At 38.4% G+C, this 11,002-nt stretch overlaps 1 non-coding gene across 1 annotated transcript; it reads left to right on the top strand.

Moving 5' to 3' along the window:
* The first annotated feature begins 4,346 nt into the window (after positions 1–4,346).
* On the top strand, positions 4,347–4,428 carry trnas-aga. The gene has a single exon. It is a non-coding gene; the product is annotated as a tRNA-Ser (tRNA).
* Positions 4,429–11,002: the final 6,574 nt, after the last annotated feature.

Genomic DNA, 11,002 nt, shown 5'->3' with positions numbered 1-11,002 from the left:
GGTAAAGGCACAAAATCATGGCTGTTTTAGTTTCCCTGAATGTTTTCATTTCCCTTTCCCCTTCAAATTCTGACTCATCTGTCAGAGTGGGAATTTGGTGAAAGCATCAGCTTTGCCTATTGGACTGCAAGGCTAATGGTGAATTTGAATTAATTTACAGAAACTATAGATGCATACTTAATAGGGTGCCTTTCAAAAGTATTTAAAACATTTGTTTCATGTTTTGTCACAGTACAATGCCGTTGTATTTTATTAGGATTTTGTATAGCTGCAGGGATTTATGTACACCTCAGGTAAAATTTAGGATTTATGAAAGAGAGGCAAGAAGAAAGGCACTGTTGTTTCAACAGTACAAGCCATAAAGAGTTCGATTTGCAATTTGTCCGAAGCCATGTAGGGGACACATCAAATATGTGGAAGAAGGTTCTCTAGTTAAATGAGAACAAAACAGAACTTTTTGGCCTACATGTGAAACAATATATGGGGCGAAAACAGTGAACACTTTACATCACTGTGAACAAAAAATCCCCACAGTGTTAAATGCTGGTGTAAGAATCATTAGTTTTTAGCCTGGAAGGGAGACTGGTAGTAAGTTGGATGGTGCTAAATACAGGACATACCTAGAAGAAGAACCTATTATGGGTTGCAAATGACTTGAGACTAGGGTGGTTCACGTCCTACAGTCAGATCTTCATTGGAATGGTTTGGATCAAAACAACTATGCAAATTTGCTACAATGGCCCAGTTAAAGTCCAGACCAAAATCCAATCATGAATCTTTAGCAAGACTGGAAAATTGATGTACAAAGCAGAAAGTGCGAATCGAGTTTGAGACTCCAGTTAGAGTCTCACTTAAAGGGGACATATGCTTTTAAATCCATACTTTTCCTATTTAAATCATTTAGTTGTGATCGATATAAAGTGAAACTGCAATGCTTTGGTCTGAGCTCCTTGTTATTGTAGCTCCACAGGCTCCGCTTTTACTCCTGTTCTGAGGTGTGTCTGAGAGAAACTCGTTTTGGTGCTGCCTCTTTAAATGCTGTTAAAGCAATCACACCCCGCCCCCCTCCACGTCAAAAGCATTCCACTCCACCCTGTTCGGCCATTTTTGTAGTTTGATTACCGAGATACAATTATGTAGCAGCGCAGAAACGAGATAACAACTGCAAAAATAATGCAAAACATGGTTCTGCATTATTACATTGCATTACGGTTCTGTCCTCCAGTAAAAGCAGCACACAGCACTAACATAAGCTGCATGGAGTTTGCATGTTCTCCCCGTGCTTGCGTGGGTTCTCACCGGGTACTCCGGCTTCCTCCCACAGTCCAAAGACATGCCTGTTAGGTTAATTGGTCTCTCTAAATTGCCCTTAGGTGTATGAATGAGTGTGTGCATGGTTGTTTGTGTGTTGCCCTGTGATGGACTGGTGACCTGTCCAGGGTGTACCCTGCCTCTCGCCCATAGACTGCTGGAGATAGGCACCAGCTACCCCGTGACCCACTATGGAATAAGCGGTAGAAAATGACTGACTGACTGAATTGGATAAAGATATCTACCCAGCACCTGGAGAGACTAAATTAAACATTTCTGCATTCCTACAAAAAGTACACAATATAATGTATTGAAGGGCAGATTTTAAGTCGCAAAATTAAAAGACTACAGACTCGACCTAGACTTGTGCCCTAAAGACTTGAGGCCTGACTTGAACTCGTGGTCTCAGATTCACGTTTTGTTACCTCTGCCAAAGAGGTGATGTTTTTGTCAGCTTTTGTCTGTCTTTCTGTTTGCAAAATATCTCAAAACGTTATGAAGGGATCTGGATGACATTTTCAGACAAGGTGTCTAGGACAGGGAACAGATGATTGTGGTTATGCAGAGCACCTTCTGGATCCATTATTTTTTTAGGATTCTTTAGTTTGGCTCATGATTATGGAAAAAAGCTGACAGGCATCAATGAGCCTATTTCCTTAGCAGAGGTCTGTGCTCTTGTGACAAAGTGGTTGAGTCTGTATTCATGCACCACGTGTCCCTTAAATATATTCATAGTTCATTGCATCTTGTTTTATACGTATTCAAAATCCTTTGGTTTAACATTGCTGTTGTAACTTTGCTGTACATACTATCCTGGGTTTGTTTATTGTATCATTATGTTACATCTAAGTGTATGTTTAAAGTAACTACTATTGAACCAATAGCTATTTTTGAATTTTCCTTATGTTAAAGGTACATTTCTGGTCAATTATTTATGTTAATGTTTCCTCTCTATTGTTTATCCCTTCTGATTCTACATCCAGGACAGGTGTATGGAAGGGGCAGGCCCAGCACTTCCTGTTTGTCATCCATCATGATGTCATTGATTGCATCACTAGGTATAACCCAATGAAGAGTTTTTTTTATTTGTATAGTATTATTTTAAAGGAATCTTTTGAGCTGCATGGCACAAATTTTTGTGTTTTGTAAACCATTTATTTGTGTAGAAATATATAAAATTAGATTGATAATCTTATTCCTGTTTTTTTTTGTTTTTGTTTGGATAATTATTAAATGTTCATGGAATAATTTAGGCCTGATGACAAACAGCGCAGATTTGGATTTCTAACCTACATTGATGCCGGGTTAGAGGTGACCTAGATGTCATGGATTTGATGAGAAAATATTTATTTCAGTCATTAGAGACTTGACTCTGAATTGGGGCGATAGACTTACGACTTGACTTGTACCACCCCTCAAAGACCTGAGACTTGACTTGGACTTGCCCCTCAAAGACCTGAGACTTGACTTGGACTTGCCCCAAAAGAGTTGCATCAAAAGATGATTCTATAAAGTATTGACTGACTGCAGGTGTCACTGCATGTCAACTGATTTTTTTTTTGTGAAAAATTATGAAAACCATTTTTCTTCCAGTTTACAAAATTTGGCTATCTTGTGTTGATATTACATAAAAATCAGTAATATATATATTGTAATGTATGACAACATGACATGACAAACTTTTAAGAAGTTTAAATTGTACAAATACCTTTGAAAGACACTTGATAGACAGGAGTAAACTCTATTCAATAGGAACACTGATTGCCTGAAATGCTGCAGACTTCCCTGTCAGGCATCCATTCCTGCCTACAGCTAAAGGACCGAGACAGCGCCCAGAAGTGTCGGAGAGACTCACCTGAGAGAATTTGTGTCACATCCGCCTGAGTCACTTCTGTTGCTCTGCAGTGTCGGAGACAGAGTGTAACCCAAACAGGCAAACTACAGGCAAATCAAACAAAAATGCAACATGTATGCACGCTGATCCTGAACATGCATACACATGTAATAATTCTGTGTTGTGTGCATATACCTCCGTCTTCAGTGTACACAAGCAATTATCCGTCAAACACATTTCCTAGTTAAAGCAAAGAGAGCAAACCAATTTAGGTGGGAGCAAATAAACAAGTACAGGCAGGTTTGCATGTGAAACCGCTGATCAAACCAGCTGATTTCTCGATGGTCTTTTAAAGGACGCCACGATCAGGAAAAATGAGCCACTTAAACGAGCACCAAATCCCCTGTGGCCTTCTCAGCCAGTGTTAGTGCAGCTGTCCACTTCATTGATGGAAAAGTGTCTTTATGGCAGCTGTTGAAATGTCTGTGGCTGAAAGCAGCAGCCTCATACCGGGGCTGTCCTGATTCACAGACGCAGCTTTGTATGGCAGGCAGAGGAGACCTGGCCCTGCTCTGAATCTGGATTTGGACGTGATGATGGAGTAAGTGACATTCCAAGAAATGCTCAATAACAGGGTACTGTTTTGTTGTTAAGGTTTATTCCATTGTTGTTGGTTTTTTTATTATGACAATTTCATTGTGATCCTATTAATATATATAGATATATACAATCATTCTGCCTTGTCTTACCCTTCTAACAGGCTTTCACACTATTGGTACAAACAAGAGCAAAAGATCGAATGTTGCATTTTGTTTTAAGCTGCTTAACCGGTTGCACATTGTAATTATTGGGTTATTAGTTATATACATAACCGAAATACTGAGAATTTGTAGTAATATGCATAACAGTAGAGGTTGAAATAGTAGCCATCTTTTTAAAATGTAAAATAAAGCTTTGAAATGAGGAAGACACATTTTAGAATTCTACTTCCTACGAAGTAACTACAGGCCAATGCTGCCATCTGCTGGGCAAAGGCAACACCAACAATCATTACACTTGCGCCTGTGTTGGTCGTTACGTCTTTTGAACGCTTCGTGGCAGTGGTCGTCATCCCTATGAACGTATGCATCATATACCTGGCTTTATGTGGTGTCCAAAAATGTCCCTGATTTTATATGCATCACATGACATATCGATGCGGGTTGTCGTGGCCGAGTGGTTAAGGCGATGGATTAGAAATCCATTGGGGTCTCCCCGCGCAGGTTCGAATCCTGCCGACAACGAGAGGTTCTTTTGTTCTACCGGTTATTTTTATTTTTCGGTCAGGTGCCAGGTGTGGTGGTATTAGAGAAAAAGCCCAATGACGCACATTAAGAAGTGCCGTAGACACCACCAAGTCTTCCCTCTTTTCATAATTTGAAGTTACTTTGCCTGTTTCAAGGCCATGTAAGTAGTATTTATGTGGTTTGTCATTTGATTAAATCTTGAATAAAACCAGATAAACATGAAGTTCTGAAACGATACAACATGCATCAAGTTTTAATTTAATAAAACATTGCAAGTCATCTTTACCTTATAAATTCCTTAAATTACCCTAAAAATCTTTTACTAAAAAAAACACATTTTATTTCTATTAAGACTTACAGCTAAATAGTTTAGTTATTACTTTGACTATTTAGACGTGTTCCATGAGATCAGCATAATAACCTTTCAACAAAATAAAGAAGCTGTGTTTTACAGCTTTCCTGAAAATAAAGAAAAGTCCTATATTAGACTGTGACTGATGCACTTGACGTTACTTTAAAACGTCATCTTCCCTACCAGCCAGCATTAAGAGTTTACAGTTTACGGAGTTTACGTTTACAGCCAAACTCCACTAGATGGAGCTCTAGAACCAGCAATTTTTGTCAAACTTGATGTTTTTCTAAGCAGTTAGATGAAGCTGGACCGAAGCAAAGTGAAGCAAACCAAAACACATATCAGTATACTAATTTTAATACTAATAAAAATCTGAAGTTATGTAAAAAGGATTAAAAACAAATAAATTGAATAAAAAATAAAAAAAAAGAACAGATTATCCTAAGGTGTTTGAATGTTGGGTTTCTTTCATATCTATCTTTTCTCCATATGTTTATATTTTCTCGTAGTTGCCATTTTAGTTCATTCCTTTGTTTATTAGTTTCATGCTCATTTCTGTTTTTTGTACATTTAGATTTTCTCTGTCAGATTTCCCTAAAGTTTAATTTATCTCCCTGCTTTCTCTCTCCTTGGATGTTTCACAGATATCCTGATTGCCACACACCTGCTTCCCATGTCAGTCCCCATATCCCACAGTATATAAGCTCCTTTTCACTGTGCCTGGGTTCTACCTCACAGCTCCACAGCATGACAGTCGAAGCAAACATACCAGGGTTGCATCATGGTGTCCAACTACTTTTTAAATTAATTATAATGAAATCAAATGGGTTTCAGGAATTTGCTTTTTAATCTGTCCAATATCTGAGCAGTCTTTGTCTGCATTGGTAAGTCGTTCCTCATAGTGGATCCAGCCAAAGAAAAGGCACATTTTTATTTTTTAATGGGACACCCATAACCATCTATGCTGGTGGTGAAAACATTCCATTAACTAAACAGGAGCCAGCCCATGTACAGCTTTGAAGACAATCAATAAAATTCAAAGACCAATTTTTAGTCAGTGTGTTGAGGCTAAAACTTGTGTTCATGTTTTCACACTCCTGCTATTAGGTGGGGATCATCAGCATTTTGTACCAGCTGCAAATTAGAAAGGGATGATTAATCTAAACATGTGTGCAAGGAACTGCAACAGTCAAAGTGAACAGAAGTAAAAAATGTGACTTATTTTTCTGAACTCTCTGGGAGAGAGAACAGGCTTTGGCTCAATGTCTCAGGAGGAAAGGATTTTTCTCACATCTGTGCTGATGCTACTGTCCAATTCAAAAGGTCTGTAAACTATCACGCTAGGGATTGTCGCAAAAGATTTTTTATAAGGCGCAAGGGGACCAAAAAGAATCTGGGTTAATATTTGAGTGAGTTTACCTAAAAAATTATTTCCTTTAAGGTAAGTTTCAAGTTCAAACTTGTTTTAAATAACCACTAAAGAGCAGGCCCATTAATGCCTACATTCTGTCCGAGTATTGTTGCTAAGGCCCTAACAATGCTCCTAACTGCTGAATTATAGAGCATACTTAGTTTTCACACTGCTTCTTTATAGTCTGTTTTAAGGTAATTGCTACAGTTTGATATGTCATCTGAAATTGGGTTTGGCAAATTTCCACACCTGGTGTAGACCAAATGTTCTACTATATTAAATGTCAGAACGGAAAGAAGTTTGTACTTTTTACTACTACTGCCAACACACATAACCACTGTAATTTAGCTGTAAATAATGCTGGTTTTTAATAGCACTGTGCACTTTTATTGCACAGTGCTGTTAAAAAGTATTTGCCCCATTAGAGATTTATTCTGTTTTTTTTGTCAAACTTAAATGTTTCAGATCATCAAACAAAATGTAATATCTGGCACATAACCAGAGTAAATAAAAGCTTTCGAAGCCAACCCAGTGCAGTGTGGTAGAGACATTGACATAGGTAAATCATGGATTTATTGTGATTAACCACATTTTACTGAAAGGCTTTGTTTAGCTACTAGCTACAGTCAGGGCTGATTACTGCCAGGCCTGTAGAATCCAGAAATCACTTATATAGAACCTTGCTATGAACGTGAAGTAGGTTAAGTGATTTCAAAAAGCAGTTGCAAGTTGTAAGGTTTAAGGAAACTGACATAGGGCCAGGTTGGTTCTTCCCATAAATAAAATCATCTTAATAACATAAAAAGTAACAAAACGTTTGGCCACACCTTCATGTGTGCTTTTTGTATTGGTTTAACAGCTTCATAAACAGGGATGCAGCTCAGTGTTTTGTGAAATGCTTTGCATGTGGCTTTTAAATAAACCTCTGTAATCTCCAAAAATCTTTTTTCTTTAGTTTGCACAACATAACCTTAATACCACAGCTTCCATTTGTGAGAAACATAACCATAACGTAACCCACAATCTGATGGATTACGAATCAAAATCTTCACATGAAACCACAAACTATTTTTTGTTTTACCATTTGAATGTGTTGACCCTGTTGTGACTATGAATCTGAAAATATTATTTAATATTTAAGATTAATAATTTAATATTTTATCAAATAATATTTCGGTCTGTTAAGGGTTGTCCTGTGACACATTGTGGCACGTAAACCATCCTAGGGTCTGAAGCTGTTGTGATGTTTGTGACCCATTATATTGGCAGCTATTTACCTCATCACAGTCTGTCTTTTATCTCAATTTAATGAACTGGGTTGCACTGAATTCTGGTATACAGTACATTCATGTTACATCAGCATGAAAGACAAAGTACTTACCACACATCCAGGAGGAATCCCTTTATGTTTGAAGAAAGCTATCTGACTTTTATCACTTACTGCTTCCTGTCTTTCTGGGGATCAAAACTCTTGCTACGGAAGTTTTCGTTAGAAGCAGTTTCACTTTCAGTTGCTGTGGGATGAATTGGTTAAAGGCTGAGGAGGAAGTCATTGAACAGAATCCTTGCTTATTAATAAGGAAAGACAGTGTTAGGTGTATTGCTGATCACTAAATCTATACACCTTTTAAAACAATACGCAAACTGATAAGAAATTCCCTTTTAGATAACCCATGACTTGTTTTCTATTGCACTTTGTTTTGATTAGGGTCAGCACCACAGACCAGTTGTCACTGATAGCTATAGTTGTTTGCTTGGGACAGATAGGATCTTGACAATTTAGCCAGTACTGATACAACAAGCTAGATATATAGTAAGGTTGGCACAACTGAGGTGAGAGTTGATATTATGTTGAACATTAGACCCGGCCTGACCTAATTTCCAGGAACAGCAACATTAGTTGGGTATGATTATAACTCCATGACACAAACAGTGTTGTGACTGAATGCTTTAGCCCCATTCTTATGTTTTTGGGTTCTCCACAAACACTTGTTAACTTAAGAGTCGACAAAACTGTTTCATCAAAGTTTTCAAAAGCCTTTATTTTCTTATGAAAACTGTCAAAAAGTGAATTGAAAAGTCATCCTCAATGACCAGACCTATGCAAAGGATGATGGATATTTTGATATTTTGTCAACCAATTAAGCAAGACAAAAATATCGGAGAGAAAAGATTAGATAAAATCCAGTCTGGTCATTTAGCAATGTGGGAGAAGAGGCAGAACAAAGGCCTGATCCTAAACAGAGTCTGGTCCCAGCCCCGAAACCTGATAATGCATGTGGATATTTGCTGTCTAAGCTGGCAATAAATTTGAACAGACCTGGACATTAAGAAGGGAAATTATGGGAAGAAACTTGTGCCATCAGAAACTGAATTTGAATTGCTCAGACTGAATTTGTATTTGTGTAATTTGAAATTAAATGCACTGGATTGAAAATGAATTTCACTAAACAGCAACTGAATTTTATGGTTTGAAACTGAATTTATTTGCTTTTAAAATGTATTTCGTTGTGTTAAAAATTCAGTTTGATTACTTTCACTTTCAGGTCTTAAATTCAATTTCAGTTCCAAATTCTGTTTTTTGTGTCACACATCCGGGTCCTTGAAGCAACAGATTAATCAAACATAGATTTACTGATTCATGGATGTCATTCACTGTTGCTGTGTCCGAATTCAGGACTGCATCCTTTGAAGGACGCATTTGTAGGCCGATAACATCCTGGATGAGGCGTCAAATGCTGTCCAATCTCCAAGGTTCTAATAAATGCATCCTTCTTCAGATTTGAAGGATGGGTCCGGTGTATCCTCCGTGTCCCACCCTATCCCATGATTCATTGCGGCTCGAAGTGGATTGTTCAAACGGAAGTAGCAAAGGCCGGAGGAGAGAGAAATGTTGTGAATAAAATTGGATATATTGCGCGTTCTGTGAAACAACTGAACTTTTACAATGTTTTTAGACGAGAATGTAGTTGTGTAAATCTAAAACATCTGATCAGTTTATCAAGATATCGCTTAATTGCACAAATGCGCCGATGTGTTCGTCCGCTGCCCCAGCAGCCGGTTCGCCTCACCAGCTGTCAGCTGACCGGGTGGTTGAGGTGCGCTAAACCCCAAGAGAACAGCTGACTCCCGGCACGTTGTTTACAAACTCCCGCTGGGTTTCCCCGATGGGTGGAAGTTAAATGGATATAATTCAGTCAGATGAAATCTAATATTAATGTTTGGTTTATTTATAATAATACCAATAATTATTATTATTATGCTCTGCAAACAAACTGATGTAAACTTTGTTCCTAAAGTTAATAATTTAGTGTTTAAGTTGTTGAAAACTTTACAAATAAATTAAACAAATGGTATTTGTCATCAATGTATTTTATCTAGTGTTAGATTTATATCTATGAACACAAAAAATATTTTCAACATTTTAAATGGCTGAATAATGAACAAGATCATAAAACAATAACATTTTAAAACAAAACAGCATTATGAGCCATCAGCAATATATAAAAGGGTAAATAAAAGCCGTGTAGTTATTTACAGTAGAGACAGCTTATTAACCTTCAGGCTCCATTTGTTCGGCTTCACAGCTCTGCGCTTCACGCTAACACGGTTGCTAGGTGTGGTGTTAATGTTACGCATGGTTAAAACCTCAAATGGCCACCTGTGATGACATCATAGGGAAGTGTTAGGCTCCGGAGGCAGGTGATGCTGATTGTATAATGAAGCCCATGCTGGAAGTTTGGAGATCCTGAATAAACCAATATTGATGATACAGCTTGACTCAGCGCACTCTTTCTAAAAATACGACATGGTGTCAGGAATGCTGTAAGTCATCGTGAGGCTGCACCTTTATTCGGCTACCGGAGGCATGGCTGATGATGACGTACAGAGAGTTTCTTCTGGTGGTCCATGTGCAAAGTTCAGCATCCAGCTGCCAGAGTCTTTCGATTTTACAAAGCCACAGGAGTGGGCCAAGTGGATACGACGATTCGAACGGTTTCATCTGGCAAGTAACTTGAACTCTAGTTCTGAGGAGAATCAAGTTAACATGCTCATTTATTGCATGGGAGACGAGGCGGATGATGTTCTGCGGGGACTAGCGTTACCAGATGAGCAAAGAAATACGTATCAAGGAGTTCGTGATGGGTTTCAAGCTTTCTTCATTGTCAAGACAAATGTAATTTATGAGCGAGCCAGGTTCAACATGCGCAAACAAGAGGAGCATGAAACCGTAGATGCCTTTGTTACTTCACTGTATGCACTAGCAGAACATTGCAGTTATGGAGCGCTACATGATGAACTGATTCATGACAGGCTGGTGGTGGGACTGCAGGATAAAAGATTATCTGAACATATGCTTTTCGACCCAGATTTGACACTAGGCCATTAATTCGGCAAGACAAAGCGAAGAGGTGAAACGGCAGCAATCCTGTCTGCGTAGTGATACTAGATCAGAGAATGAATAAAAATGAAAAATCGGTCGACAGGGTGTACAAAAGTAGTGTTAAGCAGGCCAAGGTTAAATACCAACCCAAGTTGCACACTACTACAGGGGTTGGACAATGAAACTGAAACACCTGGTTTTAGACCACAATAATTTATTAGTATGGTGTAGGGCCTCCTTTTGCGGCCAATACAGCGTCAATTTGTCTTGGGAATGACATATACAAGTCCTGCACAGTGGTCAGAGGGATTTTAAGCCATTCTTCTTGCAGGATAGTGGCCAGGTCACTACGTGATACTGGTGGAGGAAAACGTTTCCTGACTCGCTCCTCCAAAACACCCCAAAGTGGCTCAATAATATTTAG

This window comes from Girardinichthys multiradiatus, chromosome 21 (assembly GCF_021462225.1).
Source record: "Girardinichthys multiradiatus isolate DD_20200921_A chromosome 21, DD_fGirMul_XY1, whole genome shotgun sequence".
NCBI lineage: Eukaryota > Metazoa > Chordata > Actinopteri > Cyprinodontiformes > Goodeidae > Girardinichthys > Girardinichthys multiradiatus.
This window is presented reverse-complemented; position numbering and strand designations above follow the sequence as displayed.